At 44.1% G+C, this 12,324-nt stretch overlaps 1 protein-coding gene across 5 annotated transcripts in view; it reads right to left on the bottom strand.

Annotated features, from left to right (window-relative positions):
* The window catches only part of clip1a (CAP-GLY domain containing linker protein 1a), a 231,074-nt gene that overhangs the window by 206,188 nt on the left and 12,562 nt on the right, over nucleotides 1–12,324 (bottom strand). For 4 of the 5 annotated variants that reach the window (XM_068055039.1, XM_068055041.1, XM_068055042.1 and 1 more), the window contains exon 2: nucleotides 4,972–5,048. The exons of the other annotated variant lie outside the window; for it this stretch is intronic. The gene's annotated coding sequence lies outside the window, so the exon portion shown is untranslated. The remainder of the gene's footprint in view (nucleotides 1–4,971; nucleotides 5,049–12,324) is intronic. 5 annotated transcript variants of the gene reach the window in all.

The following is a 12,324-nucleotide window of genomic DNA, read 5'->3' on the forward strand; positions in this document are numbered from 1 at the left end:
CTCCTTAGAGAGTACCTTCCAAATCCGTGACCTCTACCACTTAGAAGGCCAAAGTGCAGTTGATGCATGGGAACACCACCAACTGCACGTTCCCCTCCAAGCCACACACCCATCCTGACTTGGAACAATATCACCGTTCCTTCACTGTCGCTGGGTCAAAATCCTGGAAGTCCCTTCCTAACAGCACTCTGGGTGTACCTACACCATATGGACTGCAGCGGTTCAAGGCGGTGGCTCACCACCAGCTTCACAAGAGCAATTATGGATGGGCAATAAATGCTGGCCTGGCCAGTGACGCCCACATCCCACGAATAAATTTTTTTAAACTCTTTGCTCAAGTTATTTTTGTAAAATTGGTCACACAAAAATTCTGATCTTGCTATATTTTTGGATGTCACCCAACCTGCAACTATAACACACACTATCATTTGTTCTTGCGCTACCTTGATCCAATTATCAGAAAATATCTTTCATTTCTATAACACACAGTAACATTGTCATAAGACTTCCTGGAGCATACAGAGACAATGTTTTCTTGCACATAAAATGAGGAAGAAAAATACTGCAATGGAAATAAGGTGCTGAAATATGAAAAGTGCCACAAAGCCTTACGTAATGTTTGGATGATAGTCAACCAAAATTCAAACAGACAAGCTCTTTAACAAGCATACACACCCAAAGTGTGTGGTTGCTGTCATTGTCAATGGAATGAGCAACACACCTTTGAGATAGCTTAGGGAAGGGGCTGGGTTTAGAAAAGGATTGATAGCTCACATAAACATTTTTAACGGATACACTTTAACCCGTGATATCTTCAGAAAATTTTGGAGGTTCATGAATGGAAAAATACATCCAGGAATCTGTAGTTTAATGCAATTGCCATTATCTGCACATGGTGCTTCTAGTTCCTGTTATACTACATCCAGGCCCTGTGATACATTTCTTACCCCTCTTTCATAAAACACTAAAAGGTGCAGTTCTATTTTTAAGTCTATGTCAGCAAGGTAATGTACATTTACTACCTGGTCACTTTCCTATGAAGAGAAGGCATATTCTACATATGCATACTAGGCATAAGTATGGAGCAATGATAATCAGTTTCCAATTGGTGTTAGGCTATTTAATGTACATCAGCTAATCAGCTGTTTTCAACCATTAAGATGCAAACAGCACAGGAAGTCTCCAGAGCTTGTTTTCATTTTAAAAAGACTGCTTTATTAGTGGAATTTGGCACCACCTGTTTTAACATAAGCTAATGGGTGCCCTCACTGCTTCCAAATGATCTTACTCGATGTGTATTTACCTATTACATACTGTAAAACGAACATCATGGGGCAGGATGTCAGAAATGCTCCATCCATCAATATTGGCGACCACGCTCTGGAAGTGGTTCAAGAGTTCACCTACCTAGGCTCAACTATCACCAGTAACCTGTCTCTAGATGCAGAAATCAACAAGCGCATGGGTAAGGCTTCCACTGCTATGTTCAGACTGGCCAAGAGAGTGTGGGAAAATGGCGCACTGACACGGAACACAAAAGTCCGAGTGTATCAGGCCTGTGTCCTCAGTACCTTGCTCTACGGCAGCGAGGCCTGGACAACGTATGCCAGCCAAGAGCGACGTCTCAATTCATTCCATCTTCGCTGCCTTCGGAGAATACTTGGCATCAGGTGGCAGGACTATATCTCCAACACAGAAGTCCTTGAAGCGGCCAACATCCCCAGCTTATACACACTACTGAGTCAGCGGCGCTTGAGATGGCTTGGCCATGTGAGCCGCATGGAAGATGGCAGGATCCCCAAAGACACATTGTACAGCGAGCTCGCCACTGGTATCAGACCCACCGGCCGTCCATGTCTCCGTTATAAAGACGTCTGCAAACGCGACATGAAATCGTGTGACATTGATCACAAGTCGTGGGAGTCAGTTGCCAGCATTCGCCAGAGCTGGCGGGCAGCCATAAAGACAGGGCTAAATTGTGGCGAGTCGAAGAGACTTAGTAGTTGGCAGGAAAAAAGACAGAGGCGCAAGGGGAGAGCCAACTGTGCAACAGCCCCAACAAACAAATTTCTCTGCAGCACCTGTGGAAGAGCCTGTCACTCCAGAATTGGCCTTTATAGCCACTCCAGGCGCTGCTTCACAAACCACTGACCACCTCCAGGCGCGTATCCATTGTCTCTCGAGATAAGGAGGCCCAAAAGAACTGTACTTTTAATATCACATTGGTATTTAACAGAATGCCACACCAATATTTAAATTGTAGCATAAAATCACATGGCATGATGCTTTCATGAATAAAGTCCCTGGGTAATTTATGATTCTCAAGTTACCAGTAAAGTGAGGACTTTGTGTACTGTAAGTGATCCATCACCACATAAAATATCCATTAATTTAATTTTTAACTAAGGCAGTAGAAATTAATATTGTTACTGTTTTTGTACATTTTATAACGACAGATGAACCTACAGAAAGTAAAATTCTATCCAGTAAGTTTCTATTTAATTAAACAGCAAACGAACAGAAATGTATTTTGTGATAATGACCGTACCATTTTCTTACAGTAAAACATAAAAGCCAAGCCACCTGCAAAGAATCTATTCACGTGTATTAGAACGCTATTGGAATACTGCTCCAGTTTCAATTCTGATGTTCTGTTTAGAAATGCTTCATAACTTTCCTCTACTTTTCTAAAGTTGGTTTTCAATAATACTTTTTGCAACTTTTCTTTTGTCACCATATCAAATGTCTGAGCAACTGACTACCTATTACACATAATTTATCTGCATTACTTAAAGGTTGTCTTTACCTTTTAAATGTTAATCTATTTCGGCTTCCATAGTCTGCTCCGATTTCACTTCATGTATACTCTCGATCATTGGTAAGGTGATGGAAGGTGTTGTTGACAGTGCTATCGAGTGCCACTTAAACAGCAGTAACCTGCTCACCGATGCTCTGCCAGGACCACTCAGCTCCTGCCCTCATTACAGCTTTGGCCCATACATGGACAAAAGAGCTGAACTCAAGAAGTGAGGTGAGAATGATTGCCCTTGATATCAAGGCAGCATTTGACCAAGCGTGGCATCAAGGAGCCCTAGCCAAATTGAAGTCAATGGGAATCAGGGGAAAAATTCTCCACTGGTTGGAGTCATACCTAGCAAAAAGGAAGATGGCTGTGGTTGCTGGAGGCCAATCATCTCACCCCAGGTCATCACTGCAGGAGTTCCTCAGGGTAGCATCCTAGGCTTAACCATCTTCAGCTGCTTCATCAATGACCTTCCCTCCATCATAAGGTCAGAAGAGGGACGTTCGCAGATGATCGTAAATTCACAACTCCTCAGATACTGAAGCAGTCCGTGACCATGTGCAGCAAGACCCGGACAACATTCAGGCTTGGACTGATAAGTGGCAAGTAACATTCGTGCCACATAAGTGCCAGGCAATGACCACCCTAATAAGAGAGAATCTAAACATTTCCCCTTGATATTCAATGGTATTACCGTCGCTGAATCCACCACCAACATCCTGGGGGTTACCATTGAACAGAAACTGAACTGGACCAGCCATATAAATGCTGTGGCTACAAGAGCAGATCAGAGATTGGGTATTCTGTGGCGAGTGACTCACCACCTGACTCCTCAAAGCCTGTTCACCATCTACAAGGCACAAGTCAGGCATGTGATGGAATATTCTCCACTTGCCTGGATGAGTGCGGCTCCAATACACAGGAAGCTCGACACCATCCAAGACAAAGCAGCTCACTTGATCAGCACCCTTCCATCACCTTAAACATTCAGTCCTTCCACCACTGGTGCACAGTGGCAGCAGTATGTACCATATACAACCGAGTTGTCCAACATACAGCCTGCAGGCCAGACTCCGGCCCACCAAAGGTTTCCATCCGGCCTGCAGATTAAACTGTACCGGGCCATTCCTCATCCTCACCAAGGGTCCATGACCAGAGATGTGAAACTTCCCATTGGCTTCTTCTTTCGGACTGGCTTTTTAAAAAAAAATCACAAATCAGTTGCACAACTGACAGGTGCTGACAACGGGAACAACGGTTTCCCAACTTTGGACAGCTTCGGGGTTTTCCAGCGGGCTTTTTAAAAACAAATCAGAACCCACCGAAAAACCATGGATCTTTGTTCTCGATGTCAGCACCTGTCAGCTGTGAAACTGACAGGGCGATTTTTTAAATAAACTGACTAACCATCTAATGAGTGTTCCTGCTCTCTGCAACTGTCAGAGAGAGAAAGGGGGACAGAGAGAGAGGTGGGGAAGGACGGGGGGGGGGGGGGGGGGGTCACACAGAGAGTGCGGACGACATAGAGGGGTGGGAAGAAGAGAGGGAGGGAGGGGGGGAAATGGAGGGAGAGAGTGCAATCAAGATCACTCCTGACAGATGAACATCTATCTGGAATGCTCCACATCACTACAAGTGTGCAAGCTTCCTAATGATATGGTGGACCATTAGCCAATATTGTGCGATACTGAGTCATAACAGAAAAATCACTGGTTCAATGTGCACAGGATTATCTGATCCTTACTAGAACCTTGTCAAGTCCCTTCTATCCACTACTTCAGCAGCCTCCTCCAAAACAAAATTAACTAGTTTAGTCAGACAATGGTCTACCCTTCACAAAGCCATGCTGACTCTTTTTGATCAGCTCATACTCATTCAAATACTCAGTCACTCTGTCCCTGATTAGAGTCCAGTAACTGCCCTGCAACTGACATTAAACTTACAGGTCCATAGTTTTCTGTTTTCCCTTCCCTTCTTAAATAATGGAGTGCATTTTGCATGTTCCAATTGAAAGACAGAATTCCTGACATAGAGAGCTTTAGAAGATTACTAACATATGTGCAATTACTTCACCTATTTTAATACCCAGGTGCAGAAGCCATCAGAATCTGGATATTTAGCTATGTCTTAGTTACATTATTTTTTCCATTACTATTTTTTAAACTTACATTAAATCTAGTCTGTTTCTCCCCTTGAATTACTTTTTGGCTCCCTCGTACCGCTGGTATTTTGTCCTTTTCCTCAACTGTGAAAACAGATACAAAGCATTAATTTAGCAAGTCTGCCATTGTCTGATCCATTACAATCTCACCTGCATTGGACTTAAATTAACCCACGTACCCCTTTACCACTATTTTAATATACTTAAAATATCTTTTACTGCTAACTTGGATAACCCTTGTAAATTTTTTCATAGCTCTTTCTTTGAATCTCTATTTTCTTTGTAATCCTTTTATAACTTTTTATAACTTTCCCAGAAGACTGGATTTCCACTTTTCCTTGCATTTGTGTGAGCCTTTTTTTTAAAGTTTGATACTGTCTCTTATCTCATTTGTTGACCATAACTGCTTAACCTTTTGCCTTTTAGGCTATATAACTGGTTTTGTATTGTACCAACAACTTTTACCAGTTTTACTGATTAACAGCTCATCACTCTTACTGTGGTAAATTTATTTCTCATCCCTTTGAAGTTTGTGTTATTTAAATTTAAACCTTGGTTTGCGACTCTCTCTTCCTCTCAAATCTAGAAATTTGTGGCCTTTCCTACCTGAGTGTTCAGCTTCTCTGAGTCTATGAGAAAGTTAAAATCTCCAATTTCAATAAAGGAAAAGGTAACATTTAATCAGTGAAATCTGTATTGTACAATCTGGTGTCATTTTCATCGTGTCAGCCATGAAATATGGTGGGATTGCATTTTCAACATGGATACAAACGGGAAACCGCATATCTACTTTTGGACTATATGTGCACAATTAAATATAGACCTTCAAATAGCTATTAATAGTAGGTAGGGAAATTTCAGGGTTTCTGGTTTCTAATGAGCTTTAATGCTAACTGCTTAATCTGTATGCAAATGAAGTCCTATGCAGAGTAGGACCTCTTATATAACAACCTTTTCACAATAAAAACAAGAAATGCTGGAACCACTCAGCAGGTCTGGCAGCATCAATATTCAGTCCGTTAACACCTAATCTGTACTAATGCTTTGTCTTTCAACACACCACTAACATATTGTTTGCCTTTGCTCCATGGTCAGCTATGTGGCCTTGTTCAATCGACACCTTCTCCTTTGTTATCTCTTGCCCCACCCCCACCTCACTTGCTTATAACCTGTGACTTTTCTAATATTTGTCAGTTCTGAAGAAGGGTCACTGACCCGAAACGTTAACTCTGCTTCTCTTTTCACAGATGCTGCCAGACCTGCTGAGTGGTTCCAACATTTCTTGTTTTTATTTCAGATTTCCAGCATCCACAGTATTTTGCTTTTATTTTAACCTTTTCACAATATTACACTGTATCAGAATTTTACTAGTGCAGAGCCAACTCACTGTTTTTTTTTTATTCTTCCGTGGGGTGTGGGCGTTGCTGGCTAGGCCAGCATTTGTTGCCCATCCCTAATTGCCCTTGAAAAGGTGGTAGTGAGCTGCCTTCTTGAACCGCTGCAGTTCATCTGGTGTGGGTACACCCACAGTGCTGTTAGCGAGGGAGTTCCAGGATTTTGATCCAGTGACAGTGAAGGAACAGCAATATAGTTCCAAGTCCAGACGGTGGTGACTTGGAGGGCAACTTGCAGGTGGCAGTGTTCCCATGCGCCTACTGTCCATGTCCTTCTAGGTGGAAGAGGTCACAGGTTTGGAAGGTGCCGTCGAAGGAGGCTTGGAGAGTTGGTGCAGTGCTTCAGAGTGTTGTTGGAGCTGCACTCATCCAGACAAGTGGAGAGTATTCCATCACATTCCTAACTTGTGCCTTATAGATGGTGGACAGGCTTTGGGGAGTCATGTGAGTACTCACCGCAGAATTCCTAGCCTCTGACCTGCTCCTGCGGCCACAGTATATGTGTGGCTGCTCCTGTTCAGCTTCTGGTCAATGGTGACCCCCAGGATGTTGATGCTGGGGGTTTCAGCAATTGTAATGCCATTGAATGTCAAGGGGAGATGGTTAGATTCTCTTTGGTTGGAGATGGTCATTGTCTGTCACTTGTGTGATGCGAATGTTACTTGCCACTTATCAGCCCATGCCTGAATGTTGTCCAGGTCTTGCTGCATGTGGGCACAGACTACTTCAGTATCTGAGGTGTCGTCAATGGTACTGAACACTGTGTCATCATCAATGAACATATCCACTTCGACCTTATGTTGGAGGGAAAGTCATTGATGACTGCCCTGAGGAACTCCTGCAATGGTGTCCTGGGTCTTTGATGTTTGGCCTCCAACAACCACAACCATTTTCCTTTGTACTAGGTATGACTCCAACCAGTGGGAGACTCCAACCAGTGGGAAATTTCCCCCGATTCCCATTGACTTCAATTTTACTAGGGTTCCTTGCTGCCACACTCGGTCGAATGAGGTGTTGATGTCAAGGGCTGTCATTCTCACCTCATCCAAACTGCTGCAGTGGCAGTGTGGTCCTTATTGCAAAATCTCTCCTCTGGCATCATCATCTTGGAATACATCATCTCGTTCCATCCCTCTCCATCTTCTTGAAAAACCGTTCTCTTATCACCCCTGCACACCAAACAGCCCTCTGACGTATCCCCCTTGCTTTCTTCCTTCAACCTCTGAAGAGTAACCCCTCATCTTGGGTGATCTCAATTTCCAGCTCAACACAAGTTACCCTCTCTCCTCTGACTCCACAGCCCTCTGGTCCTCTCAAGCTCTCTCTCCAAATAAACCCTAGCATATTAACAGCTACCCCCTGAACCTTGCCATCTCATATGGCTTCTCTACTCCCATGGTCTTATTCACAGATTAGGCCATCTCCAACAACTTTTTATATCCCTCACACCACCCACATCCCTCTACTGCCTTCCAACCCCACTTTTATTTGTTTCAACCATGGAAAAAATTCTCCCAAGTTACTTACAATAGCATTTTCAAGCCGCCAACTGCCTAGCCTTTTGCCTTCAATTTGCTACAATACTTCCGCAGCTGTCAATCGGTTCCATTTCCCCTCACCTGCTACCTCGATGCCTTTGTAGCTCTCAAAACCTTCAATTTCTCCCGTACCAATCATTCCCCGTCATGGAGCCCATAGCTTTGCTCTTCAATCCAAGTGGTGCAAACTTGAGCTTATCTCATGCACAACTGGTTTCACCATCCATCACCAGATCTGCTGGACACATCAAGCACCATTAAGCCTCAATCTCATCTATCAAAACCACCCACGATTCCAGGGTCACACTGGAAAGCAAAGATAACTCAACTGCTTTTCTCAACATCAATTGTCTCTCTATATCTTTCACTCCTGCACCTCCAGTAACTGTGAGGAGCCCATGGATGACTCGGACACCAAGACTGAGACCATCCATTTAGCTCTCTGCTGCTTCCTCCCCACTTCTCCTTGTCTAACAAGCCAAAACTTCCCCTCTCCCGCCCTGCCCTGATCCACTTCTTTCTCCAATTTCTCTATTATTTCCCCTAACTTCTTCTGGAGCTCATCTTGTCCATGAGACCCATCTCCTGTTTCCTTGATCTTATACCTTCTAAACCGTTGAACCATTCAACTTCTCCTGGCCTCCAGAATAGGTGACATTGTAAATAATATTTTCTCCTCATGTACTATCCCCCTCCATTTCAGAACTACTGGCATCATCCACCTTCTCAAAAAACCACCCTCAGTTCCTCCAACCTTGCAAACTAGTGCCCCAACTCCAAACATCCTTTGCTGCCTCCCAAATTCATGCTCATCTTTCCCACAAATCCATGTTAAAATCTTTCTAAACAGGTTTCCTAGCTTGCCATTTTGCATGAAACAGCTATAATCAAAGTTACAAATTACACCCTCTGTGATTGTCCTTCTCAACCTGTAGTTTTTGACACAATTGACCACACCATTCCTCTCCAATGCCTCTCCTTCGTGGCCCAGCTCAATGGGATTGGCCTTGCTCGGTTCCACTTTTACCCATACAATTGTAGCTGGTGCATCATCAGTCCTGGCCCCTCTCCCTGACCCTGCACTGTTACCTTTGGAGTCCCCTCAAGAATCCATGATTAGCTCCCTCCTCTTTCTCATCAACATACTACTCCTTGGTGGCATGATCCGAAAACATGGAGTCAGCCTCAACATGCACACTGACAACATACTGTTCTACCTCTTAAGCATCTCTGTGCTGTCAACCTAACCATCTGACATCTAGTCTTGGATGAGCTTTCATTTCCTGCAGTAAACATTGAAAAGACAAAAGCCATTGACATTGGCCCCCTAAACAAACACCGTACTCTTGCCATCGATTCCATCACTCTCCTCAGCCATTGTCTCAGGTTGAACCAGACTGTTTGCAATCTCGGAATCCAATTCATAAACTAGCTGAGCTTCTGACCCCATACCATCTCCAACACACTGATCGCCGACTTGCACCTCCATTAACAGAGCCTACCGACAACCCTACCTCAGAGCATCTGCTGCTGAAACTCTTACCCTTGCCTTTGTCACTTCCCGGCTCAACTATTTTACCTGTCTGGCTTCCCATCCTCTGTGCTCTGCAAATTTCAGCTCATCCAAAACTCTGCTACCCATATCCTATCCCATATTAAATCCTTGCTCACCCATCACTCCTTTCCTTGCTGATGAACATTACCTCCCAGGCCCCCAACATTCTTCATTTTAAAATTCTAATCGTCATGTTTAAATCTCTCATGGCCTTGTCCCTATCTCATACAAGTCAAAATAATAATTCTAAACCCATTTTCCTTCATATGAGTAATGCCACTCTAGGCTTCAGAAAAGTACTTTCACCTATACTGATAAGTACATGCAAAACCAACTGGCAGCAGTTTGATCTGCATCAGAACTATTATCCATGATGAATTGAGATTAAACTAAGATTAAATGTTGATTATACAACAGGAACGCAAATGCATACATAAATCCACTCTTTCATGGTCTTCATAAAAAATGTAGTTTGATTTAAATAATCTACATTTCTTATTCACAGCATTAATTGCATTCCCAAGTGTCCACATTAATAATACATTATAGCTTTCCACTACTTAATTATTCTTAAGTATTTGCTAGCACTAGGATTTAATCCTGACAAATAAAATATCAATTTGCTTTTGCATTTAGTATCTTCCTCGACCTTTTCATCCAAAACTTGGATTTTCTTTTTAATGAAAACCATTTTAATATCAGAAAACATCAATAATTAGCTTGAGAGCAAATCAGCAGAATTTTTTTTATTCTTTCATGGAATGTGGGTGTCGCTGGCAAGGCCAGCATTTGTTGCCTATCCCTAACTGCCCTTGACAACTTAGTGACTTGCTAGGCCATTTCAGAGGGCAGTGAAGAGGCAACCACATTGCTGTGGGCCTGCAGTCACATATAGGCCAGACCAGATAGGAATGGCAGATTTCCTTCCCTAAAGGACATTAGTGAATCAGATTGTTTTTTTATGACAATCAATGTTAGTTTCATGGCATCATTACTGAGATTAGCTTTCAATTCCAGTTTATTAACTAATTGAATTTAAATTCCACCATCGAACATGATAGGATTTGAACCTGCGTCCCCATGGCATTAGCATGGACCTCTCAATTACTAGTTCAGTGACATTGCCACTACGCCATTGTCTCCCCAGTTCCAAGATACACTGAACTTCTTTCAAACCTCATTAGTGCACTCTTATTTTTCCCCGATGCTTTCGTAAGGTAGAACATTACAATAGCACTCTCACTGGGCACAGATGTTCTTTCTTTCTTTTTTCTTTTTTTTTTCTTTTTTCTTTTGGGTCTCCTTATCTCGAGAGACAATGGATACGCGCCTGGAGGTGGTCAGTGGTTTGTGAAGCAGCGCCTGGAGTGGCTATAAAGGCCAATTCTAGAGTGACAGGCTCTTCCACAGGTGCTGCAGAGAAATTTGTTTGTCGGGGCTGTTACACAGTTGGCTCTCCCCTTGCACCTCTGTCTTTTTTCCTGCCAACTACAAAGTCTCTTCGACACGCCACATTTTAGCCCTGTCTTTATGGCTGCCCGCCAGCTCTGGCGAACACTGGCAACTGACTCCCACGACTTGTAATCAATGTCACACGATTCCATGTCGCGTTTGCAGACGTCTTTAAAGCGGAGACATGGACGGCCGGTGGGTCTGATACCAGTGGCGAGCTCGCTGTACAATGTGTCTTTGGGGATCCTGCCATCTTCCATGCAGCTCACATGGCCAAGCCATCTCAAGCGCCGCTGACTCAGTAGTGGGTATAAGCTGGGGATGTTGGCCGCCTCGAGGACTTCTGTGTTGGAGATACGGTCCTGCCACCTGATGCCAAGTATTCTCCGGAGGCAGCGAAGATGGAATGAATTGAGACGTCGCTCTTGGCTGACATATGTTGTCCAGGCCTCGCTGCCATAGAGCAAGGTACTGAGGACACAGGCCTGATACACTCGGACCTTTGTGTTCCGTGTCAGTGCGCCATTTTCCCACACTCTCTTGGCCAGTCTGGACATAGCAGTGGAAGCCTTTCCCATGCGCTTGTTGATTTCTGCATCTAGAGACAGGTTACTGGTGATAGTTGAGCCTAGGTAGGTGAACTCTTGAACCACTTCCAGAGCGTGGTCGCCAATATTGATGGATGGAGCATTTCTGACGTCCTGCCCCATGATGTTCGTTTTCTTGAGGCTGATGGTTAGGCCAAATTCATTGCAGGCAGCCGCAAACCTGTCGATGAGACTCTGCAGGCACTCTTCAGTGTGAGATGTTAAAGCAGCATCGTCAGCAAAGAGGAGTTCCCTGATGAGGACTTTCCGTACTTTGGACTTTGCTCTTAGACGGGCAAGGTTGAACAACCTGCCCTCTGATCTTGTGTGGAGGAAAATTCCTTCTTCAGAGGACTTGAACGCATGTGAAAGCAGCAGGGAGAAGAAAATCCCAAAAAGTGTGGGTGCGAGAACACAGCCCTGTTTCACGCCACTCAGGATAGGAAAGGGCTCTGATGAGGAGTCACCATGTTGAATTGTGCCTTTCATATTGTCATGGAATGACAACCTGTCACCAGGTTTCATGGAGGCACCCAAGATCGCGTCGTTGGCACCAGCTGGACCTCATTGTCACAAGGCGAGCCGCCTTAAACAGTGTTCAAATCACACGCAGCTTCACAGTGCGGACTGCGACACCGACCACTCCCTGGTGTGCAGCAAGGTTAGACTCAGACCAAAGAAGTTGCATCATTCCAAGCAGAAGGGCCACCCGCACATCAACACGAGCAGAATTTCTCACCTACAGCTGTTACAAAAAATTCTAAATTCACTTGTAACAGCCCTTCAAAACACTCCCACAGGAGATGCTGAGACCAAGTGGGCCCAAATCAGAGA

The sequence above is a fragment of the Heterodontus francisci genome, chromosome 23, assembly GCF_036365525.1.
Source record: "Heterodontus francisci isolate sHetFra1 chromosome 23, sHetFra1.hap1, whole genome shotgun sequence".
Classification (NCBI taxonomy): Eukaryota; Metazoa; Chordata; class Chondrichthyes; order Heterodontiformes; family Heterodontidae; genus Heterodontus; species Heterodontus francisci.